The sequence below is a fragment of the Eptatretus burgeri genome, chromosome 9, assembly GCF_056783735.1.
Source record: "Eptatretus burgeri isolate ZD-2024b chromosome 9, Ebu_testis_v1, whole genome shotgun sequence".
NCBI classification, from domain to species: domain Eukaryota; kingdom Metazoa; phylum Chordata; class Myxini; order Myxiniformes; family Myxinidae; genus Eptatretus; species Eptatretus burgeri.
The window spans coordinates 72,813,709-72,839,312 of record NC_140969.1 but is presented as its reverse complement, the minus strand read 5'-3'; the positions used below and the strand labels follow the sequence as shown (position 1 = coordinate 72,839,312).

Genomic DNA, 25,604 nt, shown 5'->3' with positions numbered 1-25,604 from the left:
GTGAAAGTAATGGAAATAAAGAACCTATTTTAGATATGACAGCATTTAAAAGTTTGTATACAATCTATACGTTTGACCTGAGCGCTCAAAAAGAAACTATAAAGTCTAATCGAGTGGATACTTCCCTATACATTGAAAGAGGAGAGAGTGAAGAAGTTGATACATATTGTTTGCTTTTGGAAGAAACAGAATTGCAGATTAATACAGATAATGGTGTGATGATTCGTCTCACATAATTTTTTGTTAAATAAATGAGTGGCAAAGTACCAACTGGGGTATATGTTAATCAAATCAATCTTCATAAACTATCATCTTGTGTTCAAAATCAAAAGCCTTGTACGATTAACGTTAATACAATTCAGAGAAAAGGAGCAGTAATAATTGATGTTTTGCTCACAAGAGAACAGGTTAAAATCTTGAATGACACTGGCTCACTTAAAATTAAAATGACAAAACCAATGTTAAAAAAATATTCAATAAGAGAGACGAGTGGAGGATTTCTCCCATTTCTAATTCCTTTATTTGCTGGTTTAAGTGCGGTTGGAGCATTGACGGGTGGTATTTCAACAGCGGTCAAAACTGCCAACGAAAGGAAGGCTCAACTCCAGGCTCAAAAAGAATTGGAAAGACATAACAAAGAGTTGGAGAAACAAATTAGTGGAAGTGGTGTAATTGTAGATTTTGCTGAAAAACTTGAAGGTCTGCCTGATAAAGCGAGATTGTTAGTTGGAGATATGCTTTCTTCTATAGCACAAGCAGGTGTAAAATTAACGAAAAGAGGTAATGGATTATATCTTTCTAATAAATAAATGAGCATTGATGAGTGGTTGAAAGAATTTGGAAAGAATACAACATCAAATTTACAACTTGCCAAATATTGTAAGAAATTAAAAATTCATAATGTGGTTATTTGTATGAGAGATGAATTAACAAATGTGTCGAAACATACAAAGAATATTATTATGAACTTAGAAGATAATGATGGGAACGGTTCTCATTGGGTTTGTATTTTTAATAGTCAAGACAAATATTATTTTGATAGTTTTGGTCTTCCACCACCTGTTGAAGTCATAAAATTCTTACAGAATGGTGTTTATCAAACATTTCAAGTCCAAGAATTAAATTCCAAGTGTTGTGGTCAATTATGTCTATATGTGTTATTTCAACTCAACAAAAATAAAAAATTTTATGATATTATTTTTAATCTAATATAAATGACTTATGTTGGTAAAGATGGTTCTATCTTTGGTGTATCTCAAGAACTGGATATTGATTTATCAAATTATTATACAAAGGCACAGGCTGAACGATATAAATATAATATAAACAAAAATATTAACATGAAAAATGCTTATAAATTAAAAAATTATCCAAGCCCGACTGACGCGAATGACTTGGTGAGATTAAGCGATTTATCACAATATATATACTTAAATAAAACGGCTGTGTATTCTAAAGATACAGAAGTGTTGATATTATCTCCAGGTCATACAGAATTCACAGTTCGAATTAAAATAAATTTTTATAAAGAAGGGCGTATCGTTTGTATGAGAATAGAACAATGGGGGTATGATATGAATGATTTAGGGTATAATTGGTCATTTAAAATTAACCTCGAAGACCTGGAACAATTAAATCAGTCTCGTAAGGAAGAATATTATCCACTTGGTATCGAGAATGAGTTTTGTGGAGCCACGATTAGTAAACAACAAATAAAAGAATTTAATAAGGGTAAATATAATAATGGTTTTGCCCTTGTTTATCTCATGAAAACAGAAAAAACAGGATTATATATAATAAGTAAGGAAATACAAAATGATTTAACTATGGGAAGATGGGGAGGTGTTTCGTGCCATAATATTATTCTAACATATATTTCTAATACATAAATGACAGCAAGAAGGCTTCAAGAAAATTATCATTTCTGTGTTCAAGCATACCTTCAAGAAAAGGGTATTCGGTATTTTAATAAATATGTTCTACAACATAAGAATGAGGTATTTTCAATAAAAGATTGGCATTATGCTGATGTTGATAAACCGACAACTTTAGATTTAATTAGAATGTTAAATAATGAAAAAATTATAAGGTTAAGAAAAGGTAAGGCTCTTTTAGAAATTCAAAAGAAATTTTATTGGTTTCCTGTTGTAAAAAATTATTTTGGATACAGGAATAACAAGAAATCCTGATGAATATATGTATAATATTCTATGGGGTGTAAACGATTCAAGTATAGTAAGGGATGAGGAAGGAGTTGAAGAAGAGAGGGAAGAGGAGGAAAAGGAGAAGGAGGAGAGAGAGAAGGAGGAAAGAGAGAATAGAGAGAGGGAGAATAGAGAGAGGGAGGAAAGAGAGAAGAGAGAGAAGGAGGAAAAGGAGAAGAGAGAGAAGGAGGAAAGAGAGAATAGAGAGAGGGAGGAAAGAGAGAAGAGAGAGAGGGAGGAAAGAGAGAGAATGAATAAATATCAAAATATGGAAACCAGTGAGATTCAAAAAAGAATAGAGGTTTTAAAGAAAATAACTCATCCCACCAGGAAGGAATACAAAGAATTAACAAGTCTATTTGCAATACTTTCAACAAAACTATTAGCATCGTCAAGCTATTCATTTTAATTCAAGTTTTTTCTTAAATAAATGGAGGAGAGAGTGAAGGCATTTCTAAGGATTCTTTATGTTTTAAAAATTAAGATTCAAATGTGCATGTTGGAAACTAAAAAGGTTTTTGCACTCTGCAGGAATTTTTCTCATAAATAAATGAGTTATTGTCTCAAATGTAAAAAGAAAACTAATACTAAAAATATTTCATATATTAAAAGTAAAAATAACAGGGTTATACAAAAAGGTATATGTTCGGTGTGTGGTTCAAAAAAAAATCAATTTATCTCCAAACACAAACTCGGAGGAGATATACAAAAGTTTTTATCAGGAAGTAAATTTACAACTACTGGAATACCAGGGGAATTACATCTTCCAGGTTATTCTTTCTGTGGTCCAGGCACAAACTTAGATAAAAGATTAGATGAGGCAGACAATCCTAAATCCTGGAGTAAACCAATCAATAGAGTTGATGAAGTGTGCATGAGACACGATATTGATTATGGGAATACCACAACGTTGGAAGAAAAGCATGAAGCCGATAGAGAAATGTTGTATAATTTGTCTCTGATACAAAATCCAACCTTGAGAGAAAAAGTTGATAGGTTCATCGTGAAGAAGATGATTAGTGCTAAATTGAAACTTGGACTTGGAAATTCAAAAAACTTATAGGCTCTAATGATGCCATTAAGACTGAAGAGCAATTAGCTGATGAATTACATAAACCAATATTCACAAAGTTTCAGAGAAGGAAAGTTTATTCCAAGGAAGTTGATTATATCTGGTCTGCTGATTTGATTGAACTCAATAATGATAAGGGGTACAAGTATGCTTTAACCGTTATTGATTTGAGGAGTAGATATGCGTGGGTTGTCCCTTTAAAAAACAAAACAGGTAATACTCTTATGTTAGCTTTTCAACAGATATTTAATAAAAGTAAGAGAAAACCTAAGAAATTGTGGACTGATGAGGGTAGAGAGTTTTATAACAAGACATTTATGAATTTTCTAAAAAATAACAGTATTACATTATACAGTACCTTTAATGAAGGGAAGGCAGTTGTTGTTGAACGTTTTAATCGTACCTTAAAAGAGAGACTATATAAAAAATTCACACAACTCGGTTCACAACAATGGTCATCTTTTATTCAGGATATTGTGGATAAGTATAATGACACGATTCACACGTCAACGAATATGAAGCCATCAGAAACATTTACAAAATTAAAATATGAAAAAGAGATTAATGTCAGAAAACCTAAGTTCAAAGTTGGTGATATCGTAAGAATATATAGGTGGAAATCTCATTTTGAAAAGGGTTTTACTGAACGATGGACGAAAGAACTTTTTAAAATTGTTGATGTCATAGATACAGTTCCTTGGACTTATAAAATATATGATTTGGAAGGGGAAGAGATTTTAGGTTCATTTTATTCACAGGAATTACAAAAGACAAAACTAAGCAGATAATACACCTTTGTGGACACTAGAGGGACAAGTCCGAGGTGTATTACAGTATATAATGTGTGTCAAGGGGGACGTTCTTAGATCTGTGAACCCCAAACACAGAATCCTCAACTGAATAGTCAAGGTTTAACTTTTGTTTGTGTGTGTGTGTGTGTAATGGGAGCAATAGGTTGGCGCTTCACTCCCTCCTACTATACACCGTTGTGGACACTCGAGGGCCAAGTCCGAGGTGTATAACAGTATATAATGTGTGTCAAGGGGGACGTTCTTAGATCTGTGAACCCCAAACACAGAATCCTCAACTGAATAGTCAAGGCTTAACTTTTGTTTGTTGATGTGTATGTGTGTGTGTGTCCCAACCCTCACATTCAAAATCTCAACCCCAACCCTCACATTCAAAATCTCAACCCCAACTCAATCCTCGCCCAACACAATGTCTTTTTCAAAATGAGATTTCCACCTATATATATATATATATATTTTTACGTTTTTTTTCTTCTTCCAATTCTGTCTTTTAAGGCTTTCAGGTTTGATGACGTAAAAAGGGGAGTAAGCCTGCACTTTCTTCCCAGAACTTTCTTGATCTTGCTCCCATCAAGCACCATCCGACAAAGAACTACATCGATAGGTTTAGATCCCAAAGAGTGATAGCAACTCCAAAAGTCTCCAAAATATAAATAAATAAAATAATAATAATAATAAATAAATAAATAAATAAATAAAAGCCCCCAAAAAGTTTCAAGTGTCCAACATAAACCCAACTTTCCAAGTCTTCAAGGTATAACCACATTCCCGTTGAGTTTCCAAGATATGTATCACATTGTGAGTTATCAATCCAGAACCCACATTTCAAGTATTCAAAGTAAAACCAACTTACAAAGTCTCTTAAGGATAACTCATTTACTGATTTTTCAAAATTTGTGAGTCTCCAAGGTAGGCCCCATATTTAGAACCATCTTGGCAGAACCCTTTTCCTGAGTCTCCAAGGTAGTTATTTAAACCATCAAGGCAGAACTCATTTACTGATTTTTTCAAAATTTGTGAGTCTCCAAGGTAGGCCCCATATTTAGAACCATCTTGGCAGAACCCTTTTCCTGAGTCTCCAAGGTAGTTATTTAAACCATCAAGGCAGAACTCATTTACTGATTTTTTCAAAATTTGTGAGTCTCCAAGGTAGGCCCCATATTTAGAACCATCTTGGCAGAACCCTTTTCCTGAGTCTCCAAGGTAGTTATTTAAACCATCAAGGCAGAACTCATTTACTGATTTTTTCAAAATTTGTGAGTCTCCAAGGTAAAACTTGTATTCTGGCTCATCAAGGTATAACTTGTTCAGTGGGTATTGTCTTGATAACTCACAATGAGTACTATTGCTGTAAAACTCTTTTTCAGGATTTTGCTGGTCTCCAAGGTATAACTCTTTGGTTGGGTCATCAAGGACGAACTCGTTCTGTAGGTCTTGATCGCTCATAAGGTCTTCAACCAAGCCAACAATTTCGCCCCAAGTTGTAGCAAAAGCAGTATTTTCATTTCGTATTTCAGACACAATTTCCTGTGAGAGAAAATAATAATGTATTAATTAAGTTATTTAATTATTAAATGAGTATGCTTCAATCAAAGTTTGAAAATAGGAAAATAAAAAATCTTACCTCAATAGATAAGAGGTTTGAATCCAGTTCATCAACTTGAAGGTTTAGTTCCATACAAGACAGAGTTCCAAGGAACACCAAAGTCATCCCACTCAAGGTCTTCAACCAAGCCAACAATTTCCCCCAAGTTGTAGCAAAAGCAGTATTTTCATTTCGTATTTCAGACACAATTTCCTGTGAGAGAAAATAATAATGTATTAATTAAGTTATTTAATTATTAAATGAGTATGCTTCAACCAAAGTTTGAAAATAGGAAAATAAAAAATCTTACCTCAATAGATAAGAGGTTTGAATCCAGTTCATCAACTTGAAGGTTTAGTTCCATAGAAGACAGACAGTTCGAGACAAGCACACAGAACACCATTGCCAGCAAAAACAAATGTTTAAAATGGAGCCTGGGTTTGAAGCTTTTATAGAGAAAGACTGGTGGGTGTGGTTTCCTTTGGAAATTCCCTGGGCAAGCCTAGGCAAGCCTTCATTGGGAAATTTTTCAAAACCATAACATCCTGTAATTTTCTAGTGATTTCTTTGAGTCAGAGATGAACTGGAAATGATGTAAGAGTGGGCGGGGCTTAGCAAAAGTAGGCGGAGCTTAGGAAAAGTGGGCGTGGCTTAGAAAAAATGCCTTATGAAAAGTGGGCGGAGCTTAGCAAAAGTGGGCGGGGCTTAGGAAAAGTGGGCGTGGCTTAGAAAAAATACCTTATGAAAAGTGGGCGGAGCTTAGCAAAGTGGGCGGGGCTTAGGAAAAGTGGGCGTGGCTTAGAAAAAAATACCTTATGAAAAGTGGGCGGAGCTTAGCAAAAGTGGGCGGGGCTTAGGAAAAGTGGGCGTGGCTTAGAAAAAATACCTTATGAAAAGTGGGCGGAGCTTAGCAAAAGTGGGTGGGGCTTAGCAAAAGTGGGCGGGGCTTAAAGAAAAGTGGGCGGGGCTTATTGAATACCTTGTGGAAAGTGGGCGGGGCTTAACAAAAGTGGGCGGGGCTTAACAAAAAATAACCTGTGGCTCAGGAGGTGGTCAAACAAGAGCATTAAGAGAAGTTTATCATTTCGTAATGGCACAAATGGGGTATCTTAAAAAATATAAAGATTCAAATGTTTTGTTTGTTAATATTTTAGATGGGGATTATTGTGCAAAGAAAATTAAACTATTGAAGGAATTTGAGAATGAACAAATCTTTATAGGTTCAATGAGTGAGCTGTTCAACCCCCAGGTGTTCAATTCAATGAGGTTCAACCTCCAAGTTAAAAGGGGAGACAAATAAATATACCTTGGGATAAAAAGGGGGTTTATTTTTAGGGAAAAAAATATGAATCGCTGAAAATCCCCCATTCATTTACATGGGGAAAAGTGAGCCAGAATCAGTATTCTTACCCTACATATATATATATATATATATATATATATATATATATATATATATATATATATATATATATATATATATATATATATATATATATATATATATATATATATATATATATATGAATGTATTGGACACTCTCAAGACTGTTGCAATGTTATGGCAGACAACTTGGTGAAAACAGCAGTGTTAAGTCAGATTACATAAGATAAGCTAATTATTTTTTTAATGTATATGATAAAGCAGGAGTGTCTTTCCATCCATCTGTCCATCCGTCAATCTATCCATCTTGACCATTCCAATGAGTCTTATTTGTCAATGCCAAATCTGTCCAACTCTTTTATATTTTATATCTTCCTGCTCTTTTGTCGTTCTCCAAGTTGTCAGTGTATATCTGTCGATATTTTGCTTTACATTTTTCTTTAATCTTTTTTGCTATCATTGGAGCTGTATTCATTGCTGTTTCTGTTTCATGCGTGACATCTTCCATTTGCAGCTGTCTTTGGAAAAAAACATTTGCTCGTTTTGAAACCATCAACGTGTGTGTGTGTGTGTGTGTGTGTGTGTGTGTGTGTGTGTGTGTGTGTGTGTGTGTGTGTGTGTGTGTGTGTGTGTGTGTGTGTGTGTGTGTGTGTGTGTGTGTTTGCATAAGGTTGTCGAGATTGTCATACATTATTTAAGGAATAAAATAAAAAGAACAGCCAACCAATACTTTTTACATGCCTCAGATGATTGGCATCATTTCGTCCTTGTTGCAACATCAGTGTGGTAGTAGAAATTCATCAGTAGCTGTGCCCTCACAAAAATATGAAGCAACAGCTTGTAAATTGTGAAATTAACTCTGAATTATCATTTCAGAAATGGCTTTGTCATGTGGATGCAAAACATAAATCTTGAGGAAAGAAACCTCATCAGGAAATTATATATGCAACATGTCAAGTTACAAGTATCCTGTGCTGAACTGAGTGATCCAGGATATTCACATGAAAATCACGTCTCCACAGAATCTGCTGACATGTCTGCACTAAACTATTGCCAAGACCCTCTATAAGTTAGTCACCCATTTGGTATAAGTTCGTTTTGAGAAATGCCAAGGTATCATTTAACGCCAAATGAGTTGACTCACACCATTGGGATGGATCAAGGGGTGATGACTCAAGACTACCATGGCCACCTAGTGCAATACACGAGGGTAATACCAAAATTCAAGATCATCAGTGGATTCCACACGATATCCAACAGTGTATGTATATACATACATACATATATATATATATATATATATATATATATATATATATATATATATATATATATATATATATGTATATATATATATATATATATATTGTTGTGGTTACCAAATTCGCAAACCACCATTCAGGTCCCTTAGGTGAGGTATCTCGGTAAGTACATGTGTAGTTAGGCCCAAACCCGTTGTCTAGTGGGAATACATGTCATTTATGCGTGCTGCGACTCTTCAGGATAGCCGTTTTTCTTTTACTATCTTTAATTTGGACCAACCGCCATTGTTACCACCACCAACCACCGCTTCACCACAACCGCCACGACCTTCACGTCACACCTCGCAACCGTCGCATCGCCACCGTTCTTGCGCCGCCTGTGGGTACCGGTGTTGGACTCGTGCAGGGCGCGCGCCGAACAGCGTGTACAAAATCACGGATTTTGTGCTTCAAAAACGGATCAAAAACGACACACGCCCACTTTTTGCCGTCCAATCGGTGAGCGAGGGGCGGGTGGCCCCGCCCCCAGGGCGTTGGAGGGCGATCGATATATGCAAATTTATGGATCAAAAAGCATTCACGCCCACTTTTTCTCAGGCCAATGGGGAGCGAGGTGAAAGGTCGAAGGGAGGGGGTCAAAGATGAGAGGGCGAAGCTACGGGGCTGATAAAGAGCGACCGTGTTCGTCAGTCCAGAGAGTAGGAGAGTAGGAGAGTCGAGAGGGAACAGAGAGTCAAGACTTCGCGGGCGGTGGAGTTGGCAAGAAGGAGCTGGTCGTCGTGTGCGTTGGAGTCGGAACGGAGGGGACGGAGCTGTGGAGAGGCGGCGAGGGCAGACGAGGGGGTGCTCGCGTCGTGCAGGGAGCTGCACCCCAGGGAGGCCGACAGCGCGACCTGGCCGAGGTGGAGACGCTCGTTGCGGGGCAATAAAAATCCTCTATACCCCGAGCATCAGCAACCCCCTCCTGTTTCCCCCCGCGCTGAGATAGTGCGACCAAGGGGGCCCCTTTCCCACCCCCTACCAGACACTGCCCGCGAGGCCCGCGGAGTTGAGGCACCATCGCCGCTCCGCGTCTCATCACCAGACGGGTAGGCCCGACCCGGTCTCGGCCTCAGGCCCGCCTCATCTTTGAGGGTATTCTTTTCCTTGGTTTTGGGTATGTGTTGTCGGCGCCGTCTGTGAAGTAAAATTGTATAAGTGTTGCCGTGTGCTTGGTAGTCGGTATTAGCTCTGCATTGTGTCTTCGCTTTTACATTTGCTTTTTGTGTAAATTGCATTGTGTTTTTCTTTTCTGTGTGCATTTGGTGGAATTGTATATGTGTGCTTCCCGTGTGCCGCGAATAAATGTGCTTTGTGTTGAACTGTTTCCCGCTTCGCTTCGTCTTTTCCTCCATTGAATCCTCATCTTGCTTCACGTAAAGGGTTGGTAGTGGGCTGAATACGCCCGATAATTAATCGAACCGTCGAGGTCGACGATAACACCGCTCGGTTATCCCGATAGTACGGAACGGGTCGCTTAAGTGGCCCGTGTCCGAAGTCGACCTGCGGCGAGGTGCGATCGCCCGGTCTACCCTCCGCGTGGGTACTTAGGTAGGTCGAATTTGGCGAGCAACCCTATCCCACGCGGGGGCTGATTGGCTCGATCGCGGTGAGACCGAAAGGTCCACCCGTGACTGGTTCCCGGCGTTAGTCCGAGAGGGTCACGACTGGATTGTCCGTCCGGTGGGCGACGTGCCGCGATTCGAGTTACGTGGCCGTCAGCACGCCGGCGGGCGCGAATCCGCAACACTGGTGTCAGGAGTGGGATACAAATTCATCGCCCTCCTCGCGGCACTGGTATCGGAGAACAGGAAAACGGGCTCTCCTGTCTCCAATTAAATTCACGGGAATCGGTCCAGGGGTGAGAGAAGCGACCCCCGATTCCCTCCAAATTACGAGCGATTCAAATTAACCCTTCACGAGAAGCAAGATGGCGTCTCAAGGCGAGCGGGAGCCGGGGGTATTAGAAATGGATGTAGAATGTGTAGGATCCATGGTCCAGGATGGAATCCCCGAGCAGGAAATGTTGATTGTGCAGGAACACGGACTCGCCCAACTGAACCCAGAGCCCGAAATAGGTGCGGCAGCAGCCGCGGTGTATGACACCTCCCCCCCCCTCTCCACCAAAACCCTTCCCCAACCCTTGCCGAAACGGCTCAGCTGAGTGCATCCGACATGGCCCAGTTATGCGCCATGCTGGCGGCAATGACAGAAAAGATGGATACAAATACAAATGAAATGAAAAACGAAATGAAAGGCATGAACGAAAAGATGGATGCGTATACACAAAAGATGGATGCGTATACACAAAAGATGGATGCGAATACACAAAAAATGGAAACAAATATGAAGGAAGAAACTAAAAAGCTGCGGGGTGAGACGCAGAACATGGGCCGATGCCTGCAGGCGGGCATGAAGGCCGTGACAAAGGAAATAATAATAGTTGAGACAAGGGAGGTAAAGGGTGAAGAGTTGGTAGAGACACGGGAGACAGAAAAAATAGAGGGAAGACAACACGATGAAGACGGGGTAAGTGACGCGCACACACACACACACGGAGGTAGTGGAGGATAATGGGGGTGAGCTGGCGGACTGGGTCGAGACCCAGTGCGAGCAGCTGGATGGCCTCCTCCAGGAACGAGGGGAGGGAGTCTGCCCCCTTGAGGTGAGTCACGACCAGGTGAGTTCGGTCGTGCTTTGCGAGGTTGAGGGGGCGAGTGCTGCGAACGGGTGCACGGAAAGCTTGGGGGGTATAGAGGCCCCGGAGACCCTTGTGGGGACACGAATCCCCAGTGTGGTTGTCCCTGTGTGTGTGGTGCAAGGTGTGAGTGCGTCCCCGTGTGTGGAAGCGACCCCGTGTGTGAGTGGTGTGGTGGCGATGGTGCCGGAGTACGTGCTTCCCAGCACGCCGTGTGTGGATGAGGCACGGAGTGTGGGTGAGGCACCGCGGGTGAGTTCCCCCGCGTGTGTGGATAAGGCACCGCGGTTGAGTGCCCCCGCGTGTGTGAGCGAGGGACGGTGTGTGGATGAGGCACCGCGGGTGAGTTCCCCCGCGTGTGTGGATGAGGCACGGAGTGCGAGTGAGGCACCGCGGTTGAGTGCCCCCGCGTGTGTGAGTGAGGCACGGTGTGTGGATGAGGCACCGCGGTTGAGTTCCCCCGCGTGTGTGAGTGAGGCACGGTGTGTGAGTGAGGAACCGCGGGTGAGTGCCCCCGCACGCGTGAGTGAACGGCCGTGTGCAAGGTCGCTGTGTGCAAGGGAGACCGTGTGTGGGAGAGAGCGGTATGTGAGGGAGATGTCGGTTGGCATGCGGGAGCACGCAGCCGCATCTCCCGGTGTGAATGTGATGGAGTGGACTGTGTGCGTCGTAACACGCAGGTGTGCGTGGGTGGAATGGAGACGGAGACGGCGACAGAGGAGAGAAAGCCGAGTAGCGGCTGTAGTTGTTTCGGGGACCGTGCCGGGTTCACCCAGCCGCGAGCACGAGGTTCGTGCTGTGCAACGCACGAGACCGCCACGTGCTCGCTTGCGAGAGTGAAGTCCCGGTCCGGAAACGCCAGCGGTGGATTTGCCGATCCCGCGGACGGACAAAGTTTAGGCAGGTAAATGGATTTGGACCGGACGGGTTCTCCACGCGATCGTGTGTGTTAAGCTCCAACGGGCAAAGCACATGTGTTCGCGTGGGGAACCCCTCGAGACGTGGGGCTTGTGTTTTTTTTTATGCGCACGGTGACGCCATGGCTGCACGTGGGGTTGGAATCCGGCAGGAGGGGTATCTCTGCCGGATGGTACCGTCCAAGGAGGGACGAGGAACACGTGCAGCTGCATGACGTCACGGGCAGGTGCAAAGTGCGCGAGCTCTGAGTTGCCGCGCAGGTGCTGCGCATGGAAAAAAAAAAAAAAAGCAAGCCTCACTTTCGGGTGCACAGGATTCCTGGGCAAGGGGTGAAAGACCCCCTTACCCTGGGCACAGGATGGAAACTAGTTAGGGGGAAGGGTTAGCTTAGTTAGACCGACTTCATGGGGCAGGGGTAAGTCCTCATGGAGTCCGTGGAATGGATTAGTTAGAGGGATTGTAACCAGATTTAGGTGGGGAAATAAAATGATTTATTTGGGGACATGGACAGACTTGTGAATGTGTAGAGGGGACGTAGCTTAGCTACGTAGTGTTAAAAGGAACGTGCTATAGTGTAAGGGACGACGTGGGAGCACGACTTAGTTAGGGGGTGCAGATAGAAGGATGGCAGAGTTCAGCGGTGAGTGTGTTGAAGAGTTGGTGAGTGAAGTGGAAGCATGTGCTTGGTGAGTGAGTGAGGCCAGCGGGTCTGTGTGAGTGGAGTGAATGGGGAATGCATGGTGCGATGAGTGATTGGGGGGAGGAGTGACTCCCGCCCAAGGGACCCCGGGGTCAGAGTAAAGTGAGTTAGGGGGTTAGTCAAATTTACAAAACGGAGGTCGTTTTGCTGTTGGTGGGAATGTAGGCTCGAGACCCATTTGGAGGGGTGCAGGAGCCCTGTTGACGGGCTTGGGAGCGTGGCTGCGAAAGGTGAGTATCGCTGAGTGGGTACCCCGGGCACCAGGCTAGTCGGCCGTGGTAGGCCAAGGGCCCATGGGGGGCCGGGATAGCGTAGTGGGCACGGGTGCGCCTGCTTGGTGCGGGGGCCCGGGGCGCCATTTGCCGCGTGGGCAGTGTTGTGGGCACGGGTGACCCTCGGAAAGGGGCCCGGGAGGCCGGCCTGCCACGTGTGCGTTTCAGGGGAGGTGCCATGGGGGGCACTCCCCGGTGTTAGGGAGCTGGTAGGCTCGGAGGCAGTGTAGTGCCCGGGGGTGCCATCGTCGGAGAATCGGCAGAGGGTCGTGCCTGCCAAAGGGAGCCACGTGTCCCAGCCAGGAGACCGTGTGAGAGCACGGAGAGAAAATTGGGGGGCGAGGCCCGAAATTGTGAGGACACCAACACAGGCGACGGGAATCTGGGTTTATAGAACCAATAGTTTAAGCGAGAGGCGCTTGTTGAAAGCCCCGGGGTAGTTTAACAGTTAAATGGTTAGGGTAGATTAGGAAGTGTACCCCTCCGCACCATCCACTTCGCGTCTCATCATCAGACGGGTAGGCCCGACCCGGTCTCGGCCCCAGGCCCGCCTCATCCTTGGTGGTTCTTTTTCTTTTGCTTTGGGTATGTGTTGTCGGCGCCGTCTGTGAAGTAGAATTGTATAAGTGTTGCCGTGTGCTCGGTAGTCGGATAGCTCTGCATTGTGTGTCTCGTTTATATTTGCTTTTTGTGTAATATTGTGTTTCTTCTCCTTTTACATGTGCTTTTGGTGTAATTGTATATGTGTGCTTTCCGTTCATCGTGAATAAATGTGAATTATGTTGAACTGTTTTCCCGCTTCGCTTCGTCTTTTTCTTCATTGAATCTCCATCTTGCTTCACGTAAAGGGTTGGTCGTGGGCGAAAACGCCCGATAATTAATCGAACCGTCGAAGCCGACGAATAACACCGCTCGGTTATCCCGATAGTACGGAACGGGTCGCTTAAAGTGGCCAGTGTCCGAAGTCGACCTGCGGCGAGGTGCGATCGCCTGGTCTACCCTCCGTGTGGGTACTTAGGTAGGTCGAATTTGGTGAGCAACCCTATCCCACGTGGGGGCCGATTGGCACGATCGTGGTGAGACCGAAAGGTCCACCCGTGACTGGTTCCCGGCGTTAGTCCGAGAGGGTCACGACTGGATTGTCCGTCCGGTGGGCGACGTGCCGCGATTCGAGTTACGTGGCCGTCCGCACGCCGGCGGGCGCGAATACCGCAACACTGGTGTCAGGTCGTGCGATATAAACTCATCGCCCTCCTCGCGGCACTGGTATCGGAGAACAGGAAAACGGGCTCTCCTGTCTCCAGCTAAATTCACGGGAATCGGTCCAGGGGTGAGAGGAGCGACCCCCGATTCCCTCCAAATTACGAGCGAGCTAAAATTAACCCTTTAAGAGAAGCAAGATGGCGTCTCAAGGCGAGCGGGAGCCGGGGGTATTAGAAATGGATGTAGAATGTGTAGGATCCATGGTCCAGGATGGAATCCCCGTGCATGAAAACGAACTCGCCCAACTGAACCCAGAGCCCGAAATGGGTGCGGCAGCGGCCGCGGTGTATGACACCTCCCCTCCCTCTCTCCACCAAAACCCCCCGATCCTTGCCGAAACGGCTCACCCAAGTGCACCCGACATGACCCAGCTATTCACCATGCTGGCAAAAATGAATGCGGAAATGACAGCGAAGATAAATGCGGATATGAAAAACGAAATGAAAGGCATGAACGAAAAGATGGATGCGAATACACAACAAATAATCGAAAAGATGGATACAAACGCAAATGAAATTATAAACGAAATGAAAGGCATGAACAAGCACATGAAGGAAGAAACGAAAAAGCTCCGGGGTGAGACGCAGAACATGGGCCGAAGCCTGCAGGCGGGCATGAAGGCCGTTAGCAGGGAGCTTAAAATGGCGACTCCACGTGTAGGAGCGAACGAGCTGGGAGGGGGTGCAACGGTGACCAAAAGGGAAAAATTAAATGGGGAGACCAAAACGTGCGAGACGAGACACGAGGTGACGACAAAGGAAATAAAAATAGTGGAGACAAGGGAGGTAAAGGGTGAAGAGGTGACTGAGTTGGCAGAGACACGGGAGATGGGAACGATAGAGGGAAGACTCCACGATGAAGACGGGGTAAGTGACGCACACACACACACGGAGGTAGTGGAGGATAATGGGGGTGAGCTCGCGGACTGGGTGGAGACCCAGTGCGAGCAGTTGGATGGCCTCCTCCAGGAACGAGGGGAGGGAATATGCCCCCTTGAGGCGAGTCACGACCAGGTGAGTTCGGTCGTGTCGAGCGAGGTCGATGGGAGGAGTGCTGTGGACAGGTGCACGGAGAGCTTGGGGGGTATAGAGGCCCCGGAGACCCTTGTGGGGACACAAATCCCCAGTGTGGTTGTCCCTGTGTGTGTGGTGCAAGGTGTGAGTGCGTCCCCATGTGTGTAACCGACCCCGTGTGTGAGTGGTGTGGTGGCGATTGTGCCGGAGTACGTGCTTCCCAGCGCGCCGTGTGTGAGTGAAACACCGCGGTTGAGAGCCCCCGCGTGTGTGAGTGAGGCACGGTGTGTGGATGAGGCACCGCGGGTGAGTTCCCCCGCGTGTGTGGATGAGGAACCGCGGGTGAGTGCCCCCGCGTGTGTGAGTGAGGCACGGTGTGTGGATGAGGCACCGCGGATGAGTGCCCCCGCGTGTGTGAGTGGTATGGTTTATGTGAGGGAGACCGTGTGTGTGAGAGAGCAGTATGTAAGGGAGATGTCGGTGGGCATGCGGGAGCACGCAGCCGCGTCTCCCGGGGTGAGTTTGATGGTGTGGAGTGTGAGCGTCGTAACACGCGGGAGTGCGTGGGTCGAATGGCGACGACGGCGACATGTGAGGAAAGAAAGCCGAGTAGCGGCTGTAGTTGTTTCGGGGACCGTGCCGGGTTCGCCCAGCAGTGAGCACGAGGTCCGTGCTGTGCAACGCACACGGCCGCCACGTGCTCGCTTGCGAGGTTGAAGTCCCGGTCCGGAAACGAGCGCGGTGAATGTTGCCGATCCCGCGACGGACAAAGTTTAGGCAGGATTATGGATTTGGACCGGACGGGTTCTCCACGCGATCGTGTGTGTTAAGCTCCAACGGGCAAAGCAGATGTGTTCGCGTGGGGAACCCCTCGAGACGTGGGCTTGTGTTTTTTTTATGCGCACGGTGACGTCATGGCTGCACGTGGGGTTGGAATCCGGCAGGAGGGGTATCCCTGCCGGATGGTACCGTCCAAGGAGGGACGAGGAACACGTGCAGCTGCATGACGTCACGGGCAGGGGCAAAGTGCGCAAGCTGTGAGTTACCGCGCTGGTGCTGCACAATTAAAAAAAAAAAAAAAAAAAGGAAAAGCAAGCCTCACTTTCGGGTGCACAGGATTCCTGGCAAAGGGTGGAAGACCCCCTTGACCGGGGCACAGGATGAAACTAGTTAGGGGGAAGGGTTAGCTTAGCTAGACCGGCTCCATGGGGCAGGGGTAAGTCCTCATGGGGCCCGTGGAATGGATTAGGTTGAGGGATTTAGTGAGCTTTAGGTTGGGAAATAAAATGATTTATTTGGAGACAGTGACAGACAGTGAATGTGTAGAGGGGACGTAGTTTAGCTACGTAGTGTTAAATGGAACGTGCTTTAGTGTAAGGGACGACGTGGGAGCACGAGTTAGTTCGGGGAGGTAGTTAGAAGGATGGCAGAGTTCAGCGGTGTGTGTGTTGAAGAGTTGGTGAGTTGTGAGGTGAGTACTTGTTGAGTGAGTGAGGCCAGCGGGTCTGTGTGAGTGGAGCGAATGGGGAATGCATGGTGCGATGAGTGATTGGGGGGAGGAGTGACTCCCGCCCAAGGGACCCCGGGGTCAGTGTAGAGTGAGTTAGCTGGGTTAGTCAAATTAACAAAAATGGAGGTCGTTTTGTTGTTGGTGGGAGTGTAGGCTCGAAACCCGTTTGGAGGGGTGCAGGAGCCCTGTTGACGGGCTGGGAGCGTGGCTGCGAAAGGTGAGTATCGCTGAGTGGGTACCCCGGGCACCAGGCTAGTCGGCCGTGGTAGGCCAAGGGCCCATGGGGGGCCGGGATAGCGTAGTGGGCACGGGTGCGTCTGCTTGGTGCGGAGGCCCGGGGCGCCATTAGCTGCGTGGGCAGTGTTGTGGGCACGGGTGACCCTCGGAAAGGGGCCTGGGAAGCCAGCCTGCCACGTGTGCGTTTCAGGGGAGGTGCCATGGGGGGCACTCCCCGGTGTTAGGGAGCTGGTAGGCTCGGAGGCAGTGTAGTGCCCGGGGGTGCCATAGCTGGAGATTCGGCAGAGGGTCGTGCCTGCCAAAGGGGGCCACGTGTCCCAGCCATGAGACCGTGTGAGGGCACGGAGAGAAAATTGGGGGGCGAGGCCCGAAATTGTAAAGACACCAACACAGGCGACGGGAATCTGGGTTTATAGAACCAATAGTTTAAGCAAGAGGCGCTTGTTGAAAGCCCCGGGGTAGTTTAACAGTTAAATGGTTAGGGTAGATAGGAAGTGTACCCCTCCGCACCATCCATCCCCTCGCTCTCGTTGTGGGCCGCTGGACCCACTTTGTGTTATAGATCGCCGAACTCTGGGGAGGCCATTCTGAGGCTTCGTTGGGCCTCGACACAGGACGTTAGCTCTCCCTTGTTCCCCTCCGGGAAGGGAACGTAGGGGTTGGGAGTAGGCTAGGTGACAGGATAGGTTAGCCGAACAAGGACAGTACAGAGTGTTAGGGGACGATTTATAGTGGGGAAGTAAAAATAAAATTAAAAAAAAAAAAAAAGTTGGGGCTAAATTGGGGTTTGACAAATTAAGGGAGTGGGTATGTACAGTGACAGGCAAAGGCGATAGGTTGGGAGGGAGACAGGTAGGTAGGTCTGAGCCCGCCTTCCGAGTGGCCAGCACCACCGCACTCCCTCCACCAACCTCCACTGAACGGCAAAGGCTGGCCAACTTCATCGGCTGGCCGTGTTTTGCTTCAAGGCAGAGGCCGGCCAACTTCATCGGCAGCTGTTGTTTTGCTGCAAGGCCTGTGCCATCGGCTGGCCGTGTTTGTTTTCAAGGCCTGTGACGGCTAGTTCATCTGCCGGCTGTGTTTGCCTGCAACGGCCTGGTTCTGCAGGCTGTGTTTGCCTGCTGCCTTTGCCATGCCATGCCATGGCCACTGCCCCTGTTCACCAGCCCCGTTCAATTTTTGCTTTGCCCCCCCCCCCCCCTGTTCATTGCCATGTGCGCCAGGATCAAGGCAACAGTTTGCAAGCTGCGAGAACTGCCCTGTTGGCAGCTACAACACGGGCCTGCAGTGGCGGCCCGTGCACCGTGTTTGTGTTCATCCATCCATTCGTTGTGTTCATTGCGTGTGCCACTTGAGCTGGCACGGAGACTGCGTTTGTGCAGCCCATGCACCGTTGTGGTTCACTGCGTTCAGTTCAAAAGGGAAGGCCTTGGACTCTCGTGTGAGCAGCCGGCCACGTTCCCTGTCACCTGCATTATTTGAGCCAGAGACTGCATGCGGGCAGCCTGGCTCCCTGCTAAATGCTTTCTTTTTGCAGAGTTCAATGATCCTGGGCCATGGTTTAGTGTAAAATTTGTAAGTTAAGGTTAAGATGTACTGTAAATATGAGTGCGCCCACGGCATGTCTGTCTAGCGCCGGCAATTTTATTTAAGTCGTCCGTGTGAGTGAGTTTGTTTAGGTAGTTACTCAGCCCTCAGGTTATTTATTTTGGGGACACGAATACCATGAATGTCGCACTCAGGGATCCGTAGGTAAAATGTACTAGGGGAAAACTACACATGATGGCACACGAAAATTTGACGACTCGGGACGAGTCTGTAAAAAGGGGAGGGGGTAGTGTTGTGGTTGACGAAATTCGCACACCACCATTCAGGTCCCTTAGGTGAGATATCTCCGTAAGTATATGTGTAGTTAGGCCCAAACCCGTTGTTTAGGGGGAATACATGTCATTCACTCGGGCTGCGACTCTTCAGGATAGCCGTTTTTCTTTTCCTATCTTTATTTTGGACCAGCCGCCATTTCTACCACCACCAACCACGTCTCAACAGTCATCACACAACAACCACCAACCACAACGCCGCTTCACCACAACAGCCACGACCTTTACTGTCACACCTCGCAACCGTCGCATCACCACCATTCTCGCGCCACTTGTGGGCACCGATACTGGACTCGTGGAGGACGCGCACCGAGCAGCGTGTTCAAAAACATCACAGACTTTCCGAAGAAAAACGGATCAAAAACGACTCACGCCCACTTTTGTTCCGTCCTATCGGAGAGCGTGGGCGATTTGGCCCCGCCTCCAGGGCGTTGGAGTGAGGACGCTATATGCAAATTCATGGATCAAAAAGCATTCACGCCCACTTTTCCTCGGTCCAATGGGGAGCCGGTTAGAGAGGTGAAGGGTCGGAGACAGAGGGTCAAGGGTGAAAGAGCGAAGCCACGGGGCTTATATAAACGGCTGCGTTCGTCAGTCAAGCAGAGTTGTGCGGGGTTGAGAGTTGTGCGTTGGAATGAGTTGTGCGAAGTTCAAGGGAGTTGTGCGTTGGAACGAGTTGTGCGGAGTTCAAGAGAGTCGTCGGTGGAGCTGGAAAGAAGGGGAGAGGTTGAGAGTGAAGTTTTTTTTTTTTTTGTATACCTTGGTCGAGGCTCGTATGAGAGCAAACACACAACTCACAGCAAGGAGGCATGAGACAAGAGGGCGGGAGTGGAAGGGACAAAACAGTGGGGAACAGAGACATTAGGTGAACTGTGGAAGGGAGAGGGATGGGGATGGGACGGGGAACATGGCAAAGAGAAGATGGACATTTCAGGGACTTTCAGGAAGGAAAGCAGGAGAAATGAAGGAAGTGGGCTTGGGTGGATTATCGGGGGTAGAAAAGATCGAGGATTTGGATGGGGGAAGATAAGAGGTGGTGGTGAACAGCTTGTTTGAAAGCCTGGAGGGAAGAATGGGAAAGAATAGAGTGAGGAAGTTTATTCCAAAGGCGGGAAAAAAGAGGAATGAAAGAGTGAAGATGAGCAGTGATTCGTGATTTTGGTAGTTTTACCAGAAGGGGGTTGTTGGCGGACCTTGAGCGCCCTGTGGAAATGTGGTGGGGACAAATCGCAGAGAGAGCAGGGGGGCAAGGCTGGAGAGGAGTCGGTAGAAGACAGAAAGACCACCGACCAACCTGCGGTGATTGAGTGAGAGGCCCAAAGACTCAGCTTCATTGCGGGAGATGCCGATGATCTTAAAAGCCCTGGTTTCGACAGCGTTAAGCCGAGAAAGGTGGGAGGCAGGAGCACCAGCCCAGAGGGGAGAGCAGTACTCCATCAGGCTACGGACAAAAGCTTTGTAAGTGGTCAGGAGCTCAAGAGGGCCGAGGAAGGACTTAGCACGACGGAGGATTCCCAGTCGGCGACTGGCTTTTGAGGCGAGGTTGGAAATGTGACTTTCCCAGGAAAGGTCATGGCAGATAGTGAGACCTAGAAGCTTGAAAGAAAAGACTTCTTCCAGAGGATTGTTGAGAAAGTGGATGGGGGGTTTGTAAACGGTCCTTTCGAAGAGACATAGTGAGAGTGTGAGATTTGTCTGGATTGAAAGACATGTTCCACGTGTTGGACCAGTTTGTGATTTTATCCAGATCTGCAGTGAGCGAAGAAGCTGCTGCTTGCCGGTCTGAGGGATGACAGATGGTACGGCAGAGGGTGGAGTCGTCGGCAAAGAGAAATAGAGGATTTTCCAGAGAGTCCGAGAGATCATTGATAAAAACCAGAAAAAGAACAGGGCCCAGAACGCTACCTTGAGGAACTCCAGCCTGCACAGGAAGAGGGGATGAAAGAACTCCATTTAGGGCCACACGTTGACTGTGACAGGAGAGGAAGTCTGCGAGCCATGAGTGGAGATGGCCTTGAATACCATGGGAAGAGAGTTTGGTGAGTAGGGCAGGGTGCCAGACTGTGTCAAAAGCACGTGATATGTCCAGGGATATGGCTCGGATTTCCTGTCTGGCATTGAGGACCTCCATCCATTGATGGGAGAGCAGAAGTAGCATATCCAGGGTAGAGTGACCTGGTCTGAAACCAAATTGATGATTGGAAATCAAGCCATTGGAGAAGAGGAAGGATTTCATATCTGAAGCGATGATGGATTCCATCACCTTGCTGATGATTGGGAGAAGGCTGATTGGTCTGTAGTTATAGGGATCTGTTTTTGCACCTTTTTATGCAGGGCAGTGATGTTAGCAGATTTCCAAGCAGATGGCAGATGACCTTGGGCAAATGAGAGGGTGAATAGAACAGAGAGAGGGTGAGCAAGAGCAGAAGAGCAGGCTTTGAGGACACGTGGGCTGATGCCATCTGGACTGGTTGCAGAATCTGACTCGAGGTTTGAAAGCAAGCTCTCCACCTTGTCAGGAGAAAAGGATACAGAGTCCAGGGACAGTTGGGTGCGACTGGGTAAAGTGGGTAGAGATAGTGATGGGTTTAGGACACAAGATTTAGCTGCAAACACCGAGTTTAGACATTCAGCTTTATCATGTGTGGAATCAGCAGTGCGGCCATTTGAGGTAAGGGAGGGGATGGAGGGGGAACATACACCAGAAACAGATTTGATTAAACGCCACCAGGATTTTGAGGAGGGAGAGAGGTTTGAGAGGTTTGAGAGTTGTGCGTTGGAACGAGTTGTGCGAAGTTCAAGGGAGTTGTGCGTTGGAACGAGTTGTGCGGAGTTCAAGAGAGTCGTCGGTGGAGCTGGAAAGAAGGGGAGAGGTTGAGAGTGAAGAGTTGGGACGAGCCAAGAGAGGAGACGGAGAGGGCGAGTAGACGGAGCTGTGGAGAGGGGGCGAAGGCGGACGAGGGGGTGCTCGCGTCGGTATCGGGAGCTGCGAAGGCGGGAGGCCGACGGCGCGACCGAGGTCGAGGTGGAGACGCTCGTCGCGGGACCCGAGACAGGGTAATATCCTCCTTCCCCCGAGCATCAGCAACCCCCTCCTGTTTCCCCCCGCGCTGAGATAGTGCGACAAAGGGGGCCCCTTTCCCCCCCTACCAGACACTGTCCGCGAGGCCCGCAGAGTTGAGGCACCACCGCCACTTCGCGTCTCATCATCAGACGGGTAGGCCCGACCCGGTCTCGGCCCCAGGCCCGCCTCATCCTTGAGGGTGGTTCTTTTTCTTTTGCTTTGGGTATTTGTTGTCGGCGCCGTCTGTGAAGTAGAATTGTATAAGTGTTGCCGTGTGCTCGGTAGTCGGATAGCTCTGCATTGTGTGTCTCGTTTATATTTGCTTTTTGTGTAATATTGTGTTTCTTCTCCTTTTACATGTGCTTTTGGTGTAATTGTATATGTGTGCTTTCCGTTCATCGCGAATAAATGTGAATTATGTTGAACTGTTTTCCCGCTTCGCTTCGTCTTTTTCTTCATTGAATCTCCATCTTGCTTCACGTAAAGGGTTGGTCGTGGGCTAAAACGCCCGATAATTAATCGAACCGTCGAGGCCGACGAATAACACCGCTCGGTTATCCCGATAGTACGGAACGGGTCGCTTAAAGTGGCCCGTGTCCGAAGTCGACCTGCGGCGAGGTGCGATCGCCCGGTCTACCCTCCGTGTGGGTACTTAGGTAGGTCGAATTTGGCGAGCAACCCTATCCCACGCGGGGGCCGATTGGCACGATCGTGGTGAGACCGAAAGGTCCACCCGTGACTGGTTCCCGGCGTTAGTCCGAGAGGGTCACGACTGGATTGTCCGTCCGGTGGGCGACGTGCCGCGATTCGAGTTACGTGGCCGTCCGCACGCCGGCGGGCGCGAATCCGCAACAAAATATATATATATATATATATATATATATATATATATATATATATATATATATATATATATATATATATATATATATATATATTAGATATATAGATTTGTATAGGTATATGTTTGTACATACAGTATATACATATAGATATAAATTTATACAAACATATATGTACAGTATGTATATATATATATATATATATATATATATATATATATATATATATATATATATATATATATATATATATATATATATATATATATATATATATTAGATATATAGATATATATATTGTTACAAATTTCAGTCTGCCCGGCGTGCGATCGGCCACGTAACTCAAATCGCGACTGCGTCACCCACCGGAATGGACAATTCAGTAGTGACCCTCCTTGGAACTAATGCCAGGAGCTCGTCACGGGTGGGTCTTTCGACCACACCACAATGGTGCCAATCGGCCACCCGCGCAGGATAGGGTTGTTTGCCAAACTCGACCTACCTAAGTACCTGGGCGGGTAGTTAACCAGGCGATCGTACCTCGCCGCTGGCCGGCCTAGGACACGAACCGCTTAAGCGGTCTGTTCTGTGCTTCAGTGATAACTGAGCGGTATTATCGCCGGCCCCGACAGACATGATTATTTCCCGGGTGCTTACACCCTTCTACCAATTCCTTCTGTGATGCAAGATGGAACTTTCAAACAAGAGAAAGGATGCAACGAAACGGGGAACAGTTCAACAAGCACATTTATTGCACAGTCAGACAAGCACGTACTTTACAGCCATACAGAAAATCATGCATGTATAACAGTGAAAGCAATGAAAGCAAGCAAAGGCAGAGTTACAACCGAATAAAGTGTCTTTATTCCACACGCACACTTAAACAGTTCTGCTTATAAGACAGCGCCACCACATGCATTTACACAAAAAGCAAATAAAAAGCCACCCTCCAAGACAAGGGTGGCAGACAGGTCCATGGACCAAATGTACGTGGAACCTGGATGAGCGGCCAGGTCCACGAGACCGAAGGGTCTTACCCGCGCCCTCGTGGCGAGATGGCGGGCAAGCCGAGATGTCAGCGTAGCTGCGCCTGGCTTCGTGCCCCTGGCATGGCCGGTGAGCTCTCTCCGGCGTTCTCCGCGCAGGCACGTGTTTCACCGATGGCACCACGGTTGGGGAAGGGAACAGACGGGGTTACCGGCGCTTTCTTAGCGCGGAGCTCGGTAAGGGAGAGGGGAATTGCTGATGCTCCGAGCTCCATCCTCTCCGTCGATCGGCCCCCGTCTGCCTTAAGACTTCAGCTCCGAGCTCCGTCTCCCGACTCTGCCCCACCGACACTGCCGCCATCTGCCTCTTCGAGCTCCGTCCTGTTCTCCGACCCCTCCAGACTGCCACTCTCCAGACCCGACTTGATTGCTCCACCGACACTGCACTCGACTTGACTGCCCCGTCTCCCGACTCTCCAGACTGCCGCGAGCTGCGTTGTGCTCGCGCTTATATAGGTCAGGGGAGGAGCGCATATGCAAATTTGTGGATCACGGCGGGTTCGGAGGCCGGGCTACACCACCTGATGCTCAGCCATTGGATGGATGAAAAGTGGGCGTGAATCATTCTTGATCCGTTTTCTCCTTCGAAAGGATCCCATTCACAACCCATGGAACGAAGTTCGGTAGAAAGGCGAAGGTGGTGGGAGTTTGCTGTGGTGGTTTGGGAAGGGTGTTGGTGGTGGCGATTTGGTTGTTGGTGGGCGTCGTTTGAGAGTGGGTGTGAGGCGATGTTTGCGGGGTGGGGTTGTGGAGGTGAAGGGGGCGAAGGTGGTGGTGGCTTGGAGTAGTTGTTTGGGGGCATTGTTGGTGGTGGTGATTTGGTTGTTGGGGGATGATTGGTCCAAAATAACGACAGAGAAAAGAAAAACGGCTATCTCAAAGGATCGCAGCCCTGTGAACACGGAAATCCCTCTAAACAACGGTGGGGAAATCTAAATACACAATTACTTATCGTCATAACTGATCTAAGGTCCTTTATGGTGGTCTGCGAATTTCCACAGCCGTAACAATATATATGTATATATATACCTATATATATATATATACATATATATATATATATATATATATATATATTTGTTTTTTTTGTGGGCGTATTCACAGTTTTGTTTTGCGTTTTCACTGTTTTTCGTGGAAGTATTTGCGGTTTTTCATGGGATTTATTTATTTTTCCTCATGAATCATGAACCACCCGGAACCTGTCCTCCTTTTTCCCATTGAAACAACACCTTAACATTCGCAGATTTGGCATTCACAGCAATTTTCAATTTCCTATTCCCCACGTATGCCTGGGTCCAACAGTATACACATACGTACATACATACAATCACATACATGGAGATATGTGGAACAGTTTTTGATATTATTTTCTTCTTTTTTAAAATAGCATACAGGAAAAAATGACTAAACGTAAAAGCAAGCAAGGTTTTTCCTCTCTTATTCCTGCAACATTCACATAAAAAACTATTCGTCCTCACAAGACTACAATATTTTTTATTGGTTTCTAAAATTGTTCTCCATTTGGCATGCAATTCTTGCCAAATTTACTTTGTCAGCATTGAATTGTATAAAGACTGGCATGGTGACAGAAAGCTGTATTTGTGTCTCCACAAGAGCTCGTCCTGTGTGATGGAGGGCTTTGCAAATGCTCGCTCAACACTTGGCATGGTATGGACTGTAAGAATGTAACAGTTACAGCCACTGGGCTGATAACATGCACATCTTACTTTTATCCAATGCTGCTGGATTCTGGGAATCATGATGGGGCACAAATAGAGTGCTTTCTGGGATATTTTCATGACGTGG

General features: G+C 47.1%; 1 long non-coding RNA gene across 20 annotated transcripts in view; it reads right to left on the bottom strand.

The window, feature by feature from the left end:
• Positions 1-25,604, bottom strand: part of LOC147020356 (uncharacterized) — a 210,978-nt gene that overhangs the window by 159,377 nt on the left and 25,997 nt on the right. The window contains exons 4-5 of one of the 20 annotated variants that reach the window (XR_015061792.1): positions 5,710-5,883; positions 5,001-5,612 (exon numbers count right to left, since the gene is read on the bottom strand). The exons of 18 other annotated variants lie outside the window; for them this stretch is intronic. This is a non-coding gene — a long non-coding RNA (uncharacterized LOC147020356). Of the gene's footprint in view, positions 1-5,000; positions 5,613-5,709; positions 5,884-24,895; positions 25,548-25,604 lie in introns of those variants that run through there. One more of the 20 variants, XR_015061798.1, reaches the window with a different exon arrangement.